Raw genomic sequence first — 15,932 nt, forward strand, 5'->3', positions numbered from 1 at the left:
AGCGGGGTCACGTTCCCCTCTGGACAACCATTCGAGGGCCACATGCCAGTGTAGTAGACAAGGCCAAAGACAAAAGCGGACAAGTAATTAATGCAAATTTGTCTGTGGACCATGGGCTACTTTCTATTTGCACTCCTCTATAACCTGCATCCCAGGCATGCAAGAGAAATTATCAGGGTTCAAAGCACTCAAAGAAGGTGGAAAGCTGTGTCAGTGAGCAGGGTGGCTAAGGAGGAGTTGTAGCCTGCAGAAAGTCCCAAGGGCCAGAGACAGGGGCCTGGAGGGCCGCATTGAGCCCCTGGGACTGAGGTTCTTCGCCACTGTTCTTCCTATAAACAAAGTGTTTTGCGTTGCACCATAGGGCATGTCTACACTGCAAGGTTAAACCATTTTCGAACCCAGTTTAAAGGGTGTAAGGGAACTGTGGTTCTATTGAAGGGAGAGGAAACTCTTGCAGAGAACACAGCATTTTTGCAGAAGTTCACTTCCTGGCACACACTGGAGAGGAAGCCATACAATTTATAATTTGCAGGGCACCTGCATGGAGAGAAATTTGTGCTTAAGCATATGCTCTTACAGCACAGAGCAACGGGAGCCAATGTGGGCCCCATCAGGTACTGCCTTAAACCTCCACCATCCCTAACCATTGGTCATGCTAGCTGGGGCTGCAGTCCAACACCCTCAGGGGGCACACCCTCAGGGGGCTATCCTTGCCCTACAGACCACTTCACCAGGTTCTAGGCTTAAGGTGCTACAAATATCCTTTGTTGGTTTTGGTGCAGCAAGCTAACCGGGCTACACTATTGGAAGGTCTAATACCTGTAAGCATCTGGGCAGACTTCCGGGTTAGCGCCATCGACTAATGGCGGATTCCCTCCGAGCTCCGGAGGGAACGACTCTGCGGGATCGGGTCTTGCCGCTGCGGCAAAGCGGGGACCCTTAAAAATCACAGGCGCGAAGCCTGTGAACATGGGGACTCGGCGGGCACCTTTTGCACACACCCCAGCTGCGAAGGAGCCTTTTTAAAGGCTCCGGAACGGTACGGAGTGAGTGGCGTGGTGCTGAGAGTCGACTGCTTCTCCCGTGGAGCTGTGGGGATAATCGGACTTGAAAGGAGTATGAAACAAGATTTGGAATACCCCATAGGCTTCACCTTTAAGTATGGAGGTTTGGCTGGAAGAAATTTGGATCCTGCTGGGCTGGAGCTTCTCCGAGACTTGGCGTTCAACATTAAGGACTATCAAAAAGACCGGCGGAGAGGAAGTGACAGAGAATTAAGAGCCTCGTATGTTAGATCTCCAGGCTGATTGTATATTGAGACAGACTGACATTTGTTGGGGAGTGAAACCGGGAAGGGGGTATGGTGGAATAGAAATTGGGAATTTACAAGGTATATAATTATAATTTTTTTCCTATTGCTATTTGTATGAAAATTGGGAAATTCGTGGAAGGGAATCATGGTCGATCTTAGAAAATGTTTTAAGAATAAGTATTGATGTACAAGCTTGGATGAGAGTTACGTTTAGATAAAATAAAATTGGGTTTTAAAGTGAATTAAAAGGTGAGGATTTGCTGAGCTAATAATTTGAATTGGAATACAGAGAGGGGAGGTGTGAGGAGGTCTGAGAAATAAGTTAAAAGAAAAGTAAGCAATGGAAATTCTATGTTTTTAATTGTTTTTAAGTTTTGCATTTTTGTATTTTTATTATTTTTTTCTTTTTTTGTTTGTTTTTGTACTTTGTATTATTTTGGAAATACGAATAAATATTCATTTAAAAAAAAATACCTGTAAGCACCTGATATTCATTCCGCTAGTCCTCATTACTATTCCAGCCAACACACCTTAAAAGGTTAAGGAGCCACTGTGGAGGGTTCATTGCAAAAACCTCTTTCTCCTCCCCTCCTTATTGTGTCTCCTGTCTCGTTTGCTGTTTTTAGGACTTGAGTTAGCCACCCAGAGATTTCAGATTAGATACTACCTGAGAGTCTGCTGCAAACAGGTCAATCCCCTGAGGATATTTATTCTTAGATAATACCATTCCTATTGTTTCAGTCATAGGGACATAAAAAGAGCTGTGCTGGATCAGGCCAAGGGACTATCTAGCATAGCATTCTTTTCCCATGTACGTTTCCGAGCACAATTTCAAAGTGTTGGTACTGACCTTTAAAGCCCTAAACGGCCTTGGCCCAGTATACCTGAAGGAGTGTCTCCACCCCCATCGCTCAGCCCGGACACTAAGGTCCAGCTCCGAGGGCCTTCTGGCGGTTCCCTCACTGCGAGAAGTGAGGTTACAGGGAACCAGGCACAGGGCCTTCTCAGTAGTGGCGTCCGCCCTGTGGAACACTTTCCCATTAGATGTCAAGGAAATAAACAACTATCTGACTTTTAGAAGACATCTGAAGGCAGCCCTGTTTAGGGAAGTTTTTAATGTTTGATATTTTATCGTGTTTTAATGTTCCGTTGGGAGCTGCCCAGAGTGACTGGGGAAACCCAACCCTGATGGGCAGGGTATAAGTAATAAATTATTATTATGGCCAACCATATAGATGCCTCTAGGAAGCCCACAAGCTGGGCATGAGCACTACAGCACTCTCCCACTGTCCTCCACAAAATTGCTTCCTCATACCTTTGCAAAACATTCCAAAAATAAACATTCCAAAAATTAAAAATTAAAAAGGAATATTGGGCACCATTAAAACTAACAGAATGCAAATTAGAGCAGTCTCCATCTGATGCACGAAGCTGGCAGGTCTATCATGACAATATATTGTTGCATAATAGAACATTTATTACAATATCAGAACATGTGCAGCCCACTCTTCGCCCAGAAAAGTGGCACTCTCAGGGCAGCTTAAATGCAACCAATTCAAATAAAACAGTCCCCACCAGCTAGGCTTTCTCTAAACAACATGGCACAAAAGGAAGGAGTGACAGAGAGGGAAGAGGAAGAAGCAAAACCCAGCACCAACTCTTAATATATGCATAAGATGTGAAGCTTTCCCAGTAGTGATGTATGGAAGTGAGAGCTGGACCATAAAGAAGGCTGATCGCCGAAGAATTGATGCTTTTGAATTATGGTGCTGGAGGAGACTCTTGAGAGTCCCATGGACTGCAAGAAGATCAAACCTCTCCATTCTGAAGGAAATCAGCCCTGAGTGCTCACTGGAAGGACAGATTGTGAAGCTGAGGCTCCAGTACTTTGGCCACCTCATGAGAAGAGAAGACTCCCTGGAGAAGACCCTGATGCTGGGAAAGATGGAGGGCACAAGGAGAAGGGGACGACAGAGGACGAGATGGTTGGATAGTGTTTTCGAGGTTACCAGCATGAGTCTGACCAAGCTGCGGGGGGCAGTGGAGGACAGGAGTGCCTGGCGTTCTCTGGTCCATGGGGTCACGAAGAGTCGGACACGACTAAACGACTAAACAACAACAACAAGATGTAAAGCAGAGAAGGCACTGAAATGCACAATGTACAGCCTATCTATGCAAAGCTCAAACAGGATGATTCAACACACAGCAGTAATCGATGACGCCACAATTTTCCCAGTATTGATATGCTAATTTCCCAACCTTGAGGAAAAAAAATCTGGTTTCACCTGAATTCTAAGTGAATAGAATGAAACTAGCCGATAGCTCAGGAATTCCACGTCCCATTCTCCCTTTTTAAATCATTCTGATGAAGAGTGGCTGCTTTCAGGTCAGCCCCGTGTAATCCGAAAGCAAGGGATATTCCTCATCTTCCTTCCTTCCTACCAGGCAGACAAGACTGAGTCCTTGTTCAGCTGCACCTCTCTGCCATGAAGACTGCTGCCCCATTTGCAATGGGTTGATAGTTAAGGGATGGAGGGGACATAAATAGAAAAGGTGTAGCAGTACCTATTGCAACTGTGCATCCCAAGCACATGCATCTTTATAGTGTTAAATGAGAGCTTACTCCTGAGTAAGTAAACATGAGACTGCAGCTAGGGGTTGCTGTAGATGTGTTGTTCTGAACATCAGCTTGAGATGCAGAATTTATACAGGTAAAGCTTTTCCACCTGTTTAAAACAGCAGGACAGCAGTTGAAGGAACAAGAAAGATAAAAGCATGAATCACTGGACTCACTCTTTCATTCATGAATCACTTCCTATGAGGCATCCTAAAGCAGCGTACAATAACACAGAAAGACAGTTACATATATAAAACAGTTTGAAACAATTGCACTGTTTAGACAGCCCTTCACGATATGAATTTCTGCAAACCATTTTCAACTGAAGTTTTACGTTTTTAATTACGTGGCATATTTACAGGTTGGTGTTATTGCATTTCATATCGTCGTTATTTATTAATTTTTTATACCGCCCTTCACCCGAGGTTCACAGTGTGGTTTACAACATAAAAACAAAGAAATGCACAACATGGTAACAAACAAAACTAATACCACCCCCACCCCAGATTGTTTAGGTCTGGGAGAAGAGCTATGTTTTGCCTGGTGCCTAAATATACGTAATGAAGGCGCCAAGCAAGCCTCCCTGGGTTGAGTATTTCACCAGCAGGGAGCCACCACAGAAAAGGCCTGTTCTTGTGTTGCCACCTTCTGAACCTCTCACAGAGGAGACACATGAAGGAGGGCCTCAGATGATGACCACAGGGTCTGGGGTGGTCCATATGGGGATGTATTGCAGTCCTGAGCCACTTAAGGCTTTATAGGTGAAAACCAGCACTTTGAATTGGGCCTGGAAACTAATCAGCAGCCAGTGCAGTCGTGCCAGGATTGGCATAAAATGCTCAAACTGTCTTGCCCCAGTGAGCAACCTGGCTGCTGAATTCTGAACCAGCTGAAGTTTCCAAACTGTCTTCACATATAACACATTGCAGTAATCTAACCTGGAAGTTACCGGAGCATAGACCACAGAGGTTAGGCTATTCTTGTCCAGATATAAGAAGAAGAGTTTGGATTTGATATCCCACTTTATCACAACCCAAAGGAGTCTCAAAGCGGCTAACATTCTCCTTTCCCTTCCTCCCCCACAACAAACACTCTGTGAGGTGAGTGAGGCTGAGAGACTTCATAGAAGTGTGACTGGCCCAGGGTCACCCAGCAGCTGCATGTGGAGGAATGGGGAAGCGAACCCAATTCACCAGATTACAAGTCTATCGCTCTTAACCACTACATCACACTGGCTCTCGGGTGCACTGGAGTGCAGTTGGGCCACCAGCTGAAACCAATCGACACCTGAGTGTCAGGTGACAGCAAAGGATCCAGGTGTACCCCCAAGCTATGTACCCGCTCCTTCAGAGGGAATGTAACCTCATCAAGAGTGGGCAACCTTCCATCCATTCGGTCAAGGGAACTGTCCACTAACAGTGGCTTAAATATAACTTATCTGAGCAAAGCAATATTGGTGGGTTTCCCTTTTTTTTTTTTTTGTACATTTGTGAATGATCGTGCTTCTTCAGCAGTAAGAGTAACAGCACATCTCCCCCCAGTGGCCATGAATTTCATTGCCTAAAATAAATGAATACTTTTGTTTAGCAAGTGTAACTGATACAAAAACCTAACAGTATTGACTCCTTGCTAGAGATGGGAAGGCCTGGAAAAAAACCAGAAAAAGTGGGGGGGGGGGGGACCAGGTTTTTCTCCAGAAAAATTGGGGGGAAAGTATGTGGAATATTCAAACTATATCAAACTTTTTTTTTTCAAATTTTCAAGAAAAAACTGCTTAGGAAAAAAACAGGGGGAAAGTGGGTTTTTCCCATTTCCCCCAGTTATTTTCAGGCCTCCCCATCTCTACTCCTAGCACCCAGATTAAGTATTGGCAAGACACACAAAATGCTGACACATCTTCTTGAGCAGGTATGGTATCTTCAACTTTTTCAGACCCAAGACCCACATTTAACCCATACATGCACGGGGGGGGGGCACTGCTCAATCTTTTATCACATATTTACATGGTAATACTGCTCCTGTTGTGATCCACCTTGGATCAGGCCGCAACTGGTCCCAATCCACCAGCTGAAGACCAGTGCCGTAGAGCAGGTGTGAAGAACTTCTGGCTCTCCAGAGGTTGCCGAACGACAAGTTCCATCCATCAGCCATTCTTGCTAGGGCAGATGGGAATTTGTAGATCAGCAACATCTGGAGGGCCAGAGGTTTCCCACATCTGCTCTAGGGCAAAGATTCTCAAATAGTGGTCCATGAGCTGCATTCAGGTTGCCTGAAGGTAGGCTGCAGAATAGTTGAGGAAAAAACTGTATGTGGTGACCCTGTGCTCAGGAGTTTATGAATCTGTGTTTCCTTTTAGTTTGGTGGGGACAACACAGTACTGCTAGTAGTCACTATAGAAATATAGTTATGGGTTTCTACATTGCCTCCTATGAACAGCCATCACTTTTACCACTCTAACAAGAGATGAAGGAGGCTTCAGAAACAGCCAGGAAATCCGGTCCACAGGCAAAAGAACTGCCAGTCTAAGGAAGTCTGCAGCTGGAGGCTTGAAAACTGGCTAAACTCACAATCTGTGAACTTGCGCCATCTGGTGGTACTTTCCCATCATTAACGGGCCTCATCACCACGCACATGCTAATCCATCACCCAAATATAGATGTCAAGAATCCTGCCACAATTCTGGGGAGGTGGCAAAGCGAATATATGCACAGCAGATTCTGCAATTGCCTGGCCACACAAAGCACAGCTTTCCAGACCCCCAACAATCTGCAAAGGCAGCAGTAAATGCATAGCAGTCAGAGATGCATGACCTAAAGAATATTGCTGCTAAGATGCCCAAAGAATAAAAAAGTACATTCAGCACCAAAGAGAATGAAAGATGGCACAAATTTTCATATTCTGTGTCCAGGTGCACATTTAGAATTAAAGGTAAAGGTAAAGGGACCCCTGACCATTAGGTCCAGCCGTGGACGACTCGGGTTGCAGTGCTCATCTCGCTTTATTGGCCGAGGGAACCGGTGTACAGCTTCTGGGTCATGTGGCCAGCATGACTAAGCCACTTCTGGCGAACCAGAGCAGCACATGAAAACGCCGTTTACCTTCCTGCCAGAGCGGTACCTATTTATCTACTTGCACTTTGACATGCTTTCGAACTGCTAGGTTGGCAGGAGCAGGGACCAAGCAACAGGAGCTCACCCCATCGCGGGGATTCGAACTGCCGACCTTCTGATCGGCAAGTCCTAGGCTCTGTGGTTTAACCCACAGCACTACCCGCGTCCCTTAGAGTTAATTACTATGATTTAAAAAGAAATTTGATGCATCTCGCCTGAGTGGGAAACAAGACTGACCAGGTCTCCTGTGTGCCTCCTCACTCAGTTTGTTGTCTAGATGCTAACTGTTGATAGGCAACTGCAAGCTCTCCCACCATATAGTTCTTTATCTTTTAATTAGACTTGGACTAGACAACCCTTCTATTGGAATACAACTTCAAACAGAGGCATGTCCTCTAAAGTAGGACACACGGCCACTAATTGCACAGGGCAGAATATCCAAATGAGAGCAAAAAAATGTGTACCAAATCACTTACAGTGTGTTGACTTTAATGGCATCTCAACATTTGCAGCTTGAAGTGGGCAGCCCCACTCTTCCCAAGAGTAGGGCTGACTCCCTTTGTTAAGTTTATAGACCACTTTTCTTCCATGATGGAACCCAAGGCAACATGCATGTGGCTCCCAAGAAGTCTCCCATCTAGACCATGACCAGACCAAGGCCTCAGCAAATTGGAGGCCTCAAGTGCCTGAGAACGTAGATTTTATTGCCTGCCTTTCCGAATACCATCAGAGACAGATGTACCACTCGCCCAAAGGAAGGGGCTTACATTTCATTACTCAGTATACCAATGCGCTCATACCTTCTGTTGGTGAAAACCTCGCCTACCTTTGCAGCAAAAAAGGCAATCCCACCTGCTCTGAATTAGACTGTGCTAGCTGAGGCTGCAGAGAGGAGATTTTCAGTCTTCCCTACAAGTAAAAATAAAAATCTAGCACCTAAGGTGCTAGCCTAGTGTCTGCTAGATATGTTAGTTTTCTAACTGCATGGAGTTTTGTGTGTGTGTGCGAAACACATGCTTGTGTTTCAAACACAGAGCAGCATTAAAAGTTTGAACCCCTCCACCTGCAGCCTAAGACATTACAATCCATTCTACCATGGAGAATAGGGCAGTCCAGCCTGTAACACTTCTCCATTTATCTCGATTCAATTCTAGATTTTCAGCAAGGAGGACTCAAAACACCTGCAAGACTTAACCTAGGAGGGGGCAACTGCCAGCTAACTCCCCAGTCCCCAGTGAGCAATTTCAGCCTGTCCCTCCCTTCTGCCTGCCCTTTAAGCCTCTCTTAAGAAAAACACAGTATGAACAAGCAATCTGGCACCAAATGTTTGCACAGTCAAAAGTGTGCCATCAAATTGCCAGTTCCAAATTTGCCTCCACTAGCAGTAGGAAGATAAGCAAATAGGCAGATTCATAAGTCCATTTAGTACATTCTAAGCCGCTTGCACCAGTCAGTTTTTTTCAAAAATTTATACAAGTAGTCTGATTCTTACTTACCCCTAGCAAAGGCCACCCATCTTGCTCAGCTGAGGTCCAAATTCACATGAGGAAAAGCTGACTTTTAACCCAGTAGAATTGTGGGCAGGAGCTGGAGAATCTCTCAATCAGGTGCATCTAGGAGATGGTGAATGTGTGGGAAGGTGGCTTATTAATGAAGAAGGGAGGAAGAGGTGTGGAATGGGAGAGATTTCCTCTTGAAGGCAAGGCCTGCTATGGACCCCCCCCCCACCGCCCACCCCATGGTGAATATGATTGAGGTGGGACAAGGTGGCTGCTCTGTAATGAAGAATATAGGTCACTGGGGCAAAGGGGATGGGAATGTGAGTGAATGAGTTATTTTTAAAGGGACAGTCATTTTATTCGGAGCCCTCCTCCACATCTACCACCTTAAATTCAGACCTTACTAGCATCATCTGAGGCCTTTCTGCATGAAAGACACCCAGAGGGTAGGAACAAGAGAGAGGGTCTTTTTGGTTGTGGCCCCACTGCCTGTGGTAAGCACTTCCAAGTTAGGCCCTCTTGGCGCCAACACTGACATATTTTAGGCACTGGGTTAAGACTTTGCTCTGAGTAGCCTGACCTGCCTCATAAGGGAGAGAGTGATGGGCCAAAGTTCATGCAGATAACTTTATGGCTGAGTGGGTATTTGAACCCAAATCCTATTCTGATACATTTACCACTACAACACGGTGGTGTGATGAACATTCAGAAGTCTAGAACAGGGATGGGAAACTTTGGTCCTCCAGCAGTTCCAGGATGGCAGTGCCCAACATCCCTTGCCATTGTTGGCAAGGGCTGATGGGAATTGGAGTTCAAAAACATCTGGCAGGCCAGAGATTCCCCAGCCCTTACCTGGAGGGACTCTTGTCGCTGGCTAAATAGTGTCAGTTCAAGCACTTGGCTATTTGCTGGGATTGCCCAAACACATTTATCTCCACAGGGCGATTCTAAACATGCTTACTGAGAAATACAATGAATTCAGTGGCACATAAGCGCAGTCCTCTACATATCTACTCAGAAGTCCTGCTAAGTTAAATGGACTGTGATGCTGTGCCTACTTACCTGGGAGTAAGGCTCATTGAACTCAATGGGATTTACTTCTGAGTAGAGTTTGTATTTGATGTTATTTAATTTGCAAAAGGAAACCCCAGAGTGCTGAAAGCCCCAAACTTTCCCACTTTTTATAGCTCTTCAGAAAGAACAGAAGCAGAAGAAAAAGAAAGCAGAAGACAGATGCAACTGTATGTTTATTGTCTATTTCAAGGGGTGCAACATGGCACCCTTGAGGTCTTCCTCTGGTGCCCACAGAGCCTCTAAGTCATGGGGTAGTGATGAGCTTACATTTTCCTCCCCAGAAAAGTATATAAGGCTGAAGGAGAGTGTTGGGAACAGGTGAAGCTGCCTTAGAGTCGGACAACTGGCCCACCCAGCTCAGTACAGTATTGTCTACACTGACTTGCTGTGGCTCTCTAGTGTTTTAGTCAGAGAGTCTCTCTCAGTCCTATATGGAGATGTTGATGTCTGAATGCAAAGTGGATGTTCAGTCTCTGCCACTGAGTTACAACCCTTCTCCTAGTGGTGCTCTTTCCCTTTGCTTGCTCTTTTACATCTATGTGCTTTTCCAAGTCTCAGATTATTTCAGCTAACGTGCATCCAGATTGCTTGGAAAAAATGAAGCTCATGAGTGTGCACTTTTTCTCTCTTTCTGTCTCTTTGGAGTGAGGGGCTGATAGAGGGGAGAGAAGTGGCCAGAGCAGGCGGTGCTCATATCACCCACTCAAAAAAACAGATCTGCCCATGGGCCTAAAACAGTGGGTCACCCATTGTCTATTTCAACAATATGTATTGTTCATGCCACTAACAAACATGCGTCACAATCTGCCAATTAAATTGTCTGATACGTAGCGATTTATGTAACCCACATTCCAACATTCCACCGCTTTGGTCTGAGGAAGTGTGGCTATGGCTCGTTGGCAGAACCTCTAAATTTGCATGCAGAAGGTCCCAGGGTCAATCTGTGGTATCTCCAGGCAGGGCTGGTACAGATCCTGGCCTGAAATCTTGGAGAGCCTCTGCCATTGTAGACAATACTGATCGATATGATTCAATGATCTAAGTATGACAGCTTCCTATGATCCTGTGTTTGCTAGAAGTATGCATTTGAAATTACTGCAGATGTTAGTTCATGTGCTTTTAGTGTGTGTGTGTGTGTGTGCGCGCGCGCGCGCGCGCGCGCGCGTGTGTGTGTCTGTTTGTGTATGGACAACACTAGAAGCAGCCAAGGGAAATTTGTGTCTCCGGCTACAGACCTTCCTGTGGCTCCACTGTCCAGTCTCCTGTCCCAGAATAAATGTTTATAGTTTCTCCAAAGAGGGAAGGAGTGAAGGAGCCCTCTTCCTGTTTGAGATGGGCGCAAAGAGGAAGCCAGGAGAGGAAACAAGCTCGTGACAAAATGCAAAGGAAATGTTTGGCAGCTTTAAGGCACTAGGTTTTCATTCTAAGGCACCAAAAATAGACTCTGCATTTGGGGGTGTTAACTTCCTTCCGTAAACTCTCTGCATGAATTCAAAAGTTGGCAGCAAACCATAAAAATAGAAGAGAGGAAGCAACAAGACCTCTACATGGCAACCCTTAATTTCTGGTTCCCATCTAAAAGATGCCCTTTGGCTGGCAAAGGTTCGTGATGCAGGCCAAAGGGTTGCACCACTCCCCAGTTCTCTGTGGGTGCCCATTTGCCTGCCACCAAACCAAGCAACGACCTTGGAAACAGGAAATTGCTGATCAGTCTGCAATTTGGCACAAGGATGTAGGAATGTGGTCTGTTAGGGCAAATGGGGCACTGCCCCACCAACCTTAGTCTTGATTCCCCCAAGCCCACCTGCTTTCTGACTTGCACTCAGTCCTGAGAGCAGCTCTGGCTGGCTGCTTCTGCTTCCTCCTCTTTGGACTTAGTGTGGTCCTCCTTAAACTCAGCAGAAGGATGGGGACAAATAATAAGTTCCTTGGCTCCACCTGCTTTTGGGCTCATTGCTTTCCACCCCACCAGTCCCAGTGGGCACTACTGCCAACCTAGCGGTTTGAAAGTACACCAGTGCAGTGGAAAGCTAAATGGCATTTCCGTGCACTCTGGTTTCCATCACGGTGTTCTGTTGTGTCAGATGTGGTTTAGTCATGCTGGCCACATGACCAGCTGTCTGTGGACAAACGCCGGCTCCCTCGGCCTGAAAGCGAGATGAGCACCACAACCCCATAGTCGCCTTTGACTGGACTTAACCATCCAGGGGTCCTTATTTTACTTTTACTGCCTTCAGGATGGGACTTTAGGGGAGAAATCCAGAGCCCCAGTCAGCAGAACAGCCAGGAGGGACCCCAAATGCATATGCAACCTGATGCCCCCTGGAAATGTTGAACTACAACCATTAACCACAGTATTCCACAAATGCCACTCTCTGGAGAAGCAGATCTCTGTGTTGTCAGCATACTGCTGCCAATGTCCTCCAAGACTGGATGACCCCACTCGGCGCTTTCATGTAGATAGATGTTAAGCAGCATGAGGGATGAAATCAAACCCTGAGGAACCCACAGGGCCAAACGACACTTCGCAAGCATCATTCTCTGAGAACAACCATCTAAGTAAGATCAGAACCACCACGAAACAGTGCCGTCCACCCCCAACTTGGACAGCCACTCCAATACCAAGGTCAAAAGCCACCGGGAGGTCAAGAATAATGAACAAGGACACATTTCCCCATCTCTCTCCTGACAGAAGTCTTCATACAGGATGACCAAAGCAGCTTCTGTGCCAAAACCAGGCCTAAAACTCAATTGAAATGGATCTAGAAAATTGGTTTTCACCAAGAGAGCCTGGATCTGATCCATGATCACCTGCTCAAGGACCTTGCCCAAGAAGGGGAGATTGGTAACTGGCCAGTAATTACTTAAATTTTCAGAAACCAGGGAGTGTTTATTTAGAAGTGTTTTGACCACTTCCTCCTTTAAGCAAGCAAGGACAAAGCCATCTCCTGAGGAGGCATTAATCACTTCCCAGGCCCAGAGAGCTCTCCCCTCCCTCCTAGTTTTTATCAGCCAAGTGGGTCAAGGGTCAAGGGTCCCTCTGCGTAGGATTCACTGATGTGATATCTGGGTACTGTACTGTATTCTCCAGTGGCTGTTCACAAGATGCTCATCTGCTTGGACCTTTGGCCCAATCCAAGAGAGAATTTCTTACAATCTTAAACATAGGCTAACATTGTTCCCTGCGGTTCCTTGCTTTGCCCTGCATGCTTAAGAACAAGGATCTCCCTCTTCAGTTTTCAGTGGCATATGGGAGGGCTAATCAGCTGTGAAAATATCTCACAGACAAAGAGCCCATTGGGGGTTCCTTCAGCCTGCTAAAGAAATCCAAACTTGCCTTCCTCCATTGGGTCTACTACAGTGTAGATGATGTATTTTTAGGCTGTGTTTATTTATTGACTGTATTTTAAAACGCAGCTCTGCGGCCCCCGAAAAGCCGGTTTCCTCTTCCATTGAAACCAATGTTGATATTGGCTGGCAACTGTGTGATATTGTGGCGCTGATTTGTATAGGCTCAGGCAGAGCATAGGCAGTGGTGTGTTCTTAGCAAGAAGAAGAGACTAAGTGCCTACCTAGTAATCCAAAGACAGCCAACCTGGTGCCTTCCAGATGTTTTGGACCACAGTTCCCATCATCCCCAGCCAGTATGGCCAGTGGGTCAGGGATGGTGGGAATGAAAGTCCGCCACATCTGGAGAGCACCACGCTAGCATGACCGACCGCTGTAGTCCATGTATTGGTAACATTGAGGCTGTATTACTGCAATGTGTTCTACATCCAGATGATGCAGAATGCAACATCCAGACTGTTGATGGGGGCATCTTGCCAACAACACGTGATACCATTGCTAAAACATCTGTGCAGGCTGCCCACCTTACTACCAAACCAAGCTCAAGGTCTTTGTATTAATTTGCAAGGCCTTGAACACCTCGAGTGCAGGGTACCTTAGGGACTGCCTAGGTTCTTATACCCCAGCTCAGTTATCAAAATCATCTTCAGGAGTATTATTGGTTGCCTTCTGCATTGGTGAGGCTCATGAAGGTGTGGAGCCTTGGCCAAGTCCCAATGATGCTCTGCCAACAGATTCAGCAGCCACGTTCTGTTTCAACATTTAAAAGCCTGCTGAAAACTTTTCTAAGCTGCCAAGCTTATGCTGCCAGTTAAGAAGGTATCTTTCAATAATGGCTGTTTGATGTTCTCCAATTTTAATTTTTAATGTCTTTTTATTATATATAGATATGATTATAAATCACTTCCATTTTTTATGGGATGGAGGTTCTGAATATAAAGAGCAGGAGAACAGAACACACTTGAACTGCACTGAGTAATCACAGTCATCTCTAGCCTTTTAGGGCAAAGGAGCAGCTGGGATCCTTGGTCCAGGTCACAATACGCCTCCTGAGCACTTTTCTGTTTGCAGATGCAAACATCGCAGCTTGTGGCCGGGAACTTGACAGGCCGCAGGAGCACACTGTGCCTTCCTTATTAGGCAAAGACTCTCTGAAGCTCTGCGAATTGCATCTGGTTTGTGGCTTATCTGCTGGAGGATTTTTGCCGTTTCGTAAATACAGCACAGCCAGACAATTCACCCAGCTGGGCCGCAGCAAGGAGAGGTGTTGTGCAGGCCTCGTAAAACGGCTGGCTTTGCTAGAGGGAGCAGGGGGGAAAGGACTTGTTGGAAAGAGCAGCGCTGTTCTGAAAAACGGATGCTTGTTCACCCGCAGCAGCCAGCTGCTTGAAAAAAGGCCTGTTGTGTGTATGCCAGATTCCACCACCCTATGGCCAACAAGTCATGCATGTGACTCTGCTGCCATGTGCGCAACCTCCACTTCTCTTTGGCAGCTTCCCTCACAGGCTGGGAAAGGGATGTTTGCGGTTCAGAGGCCTGCAGCCTGTGCAGCCACAGGGGAAAGACTTCAAAAGAGCAGGAGTTCAGAGAAGGGGTCCCAAAGGCAGCAGGATACTACATTTTAAAGCAATGTGGTACATGTTATAGTCTCAAATGGGTCCTCTCTGTAAGGCCATTCAGTCCAGAGTAGGGATGGGGGGGGGGGGGTGGGATTCAGTTATGTTTGCATTTTAATGCAGGTCTAGCGCCTGGCATAGCGGCAAATTCCGAAGTGCAGTGCTGCTTCATGAAAGTCACAGCCTCATTGCTACACCTTTCTAGGATTCTACAACCTTCTAAGATTATACAATAATCTTATAATTCAATATAACGATGGTGATGATGGATGCATTGCAGATCTCCACGTGTTGCCTTTAAGCTAGACGTGCCGTTTTCTGTGCACATAGACAGGCAAATGTTTTTGAATGCTCCCTTACCTTCTTCGAGACTCAAGTTGTGCTTTCCTTGTACAGTGGTACCTCAGTTTAAGAACAGCCCTGTTTACGAACTATTCGGTATGAGAACTCCGCAAAACCGGAAGTACAGTGGTACCTCGGGTTATAGACGCTTCAGGTTACAGACTCCGCTAACCCAGAAATAGTACCTCAGGTTAAGAACTTTGCTTCAGGATAAGAATAGAAATTGTGTAGTGGCAGCGCAGCAGCAGCGGGAGGCCCCATTAGCTAAAGTGGTACCTCAGGTTAAGAACAGTTTCAGCTTAAGAACGGACCTCCAGAATGAATTAAGTTCTTAACCGGAGGTACCACTGTAGTGTCCCGGTTAGCGAACTTTACCTCAGTCTACGAACAGAAGCCGAACAGTGGAAGGGCACCAGCGGTGGGAGGCCTCATTAGGGAAAGCATGCCTCAGTTTAAGAATGGCTTTGGTTTAAGAATGGACTTCTGGAATGGATTAAGTTCGTAAACCGAGGTACCATTGTACATTATGAGGACCTTGCCCACTGTTCTCTGGAAACTGAGCCTTGTGCTTTCAGTTTTCCGCAGTGCTTAGCTTTACAGATCAATGGCTTCTTGGCGACTCCTGCACACCTTCTCCAGAGTTAGCCTTGGAGACGGTCCTAATGGGCCGGCACACCTCCTTTCACCTTGATTGGCCTCAAAAACCAACAATGGCAGGAAGGGCTGACTGGCCTGGCCTGGCCTTTCTTACATTAAAAATGCCCCCTTAAACATAACACACATTTCACTGGATGCCAGGATTGGATACCCACCCTCTGTTCTGAACAAAGTGCAAAGAGTTTCTCTGTGTGAGGAAATCCCTTTTCTCCCACTAAATGGGGAGCAGACCCCACACCATTCATTTCTTTTTCTGCTCTTTCAGAGGTAGTAGTCATTTTGTGTTATGCTACACCCACATGGCAGCCATTTTGCGCCTTGCATCTATGAAAATTTCTATAATTTCTAGGTGTGCCC

The 15,932-nt window shown here is 46.2% G+C and overlaps 1 protein-coding gene across 1 annotated transcript in view; it reads right to left on the minus strand.

Annotated features, from left to right (window-relative positions):
- LOC307203455 (F-box/LRR-repeat protein 14-like) overlaps positions 1 to 15,932 on the minus strand; it is a 234,344-nt gene that overhangs the window by 19,573 nt on the left and 198,839 nt on the right. The window lies entirely within an intron of this gene.

The sequence above is a fragment of the Podarcis cretensis genome (assembly GCF_951804945.1).
Source record: "Podarcis cretensis genome assembly, chromosome: 14".
Lineage (NCBI taxonomy): Eukaryota > Metazoa > Chordata > Lepidosauria > Squamata > Lacertidae > Podarcis > Podarcis cretensis.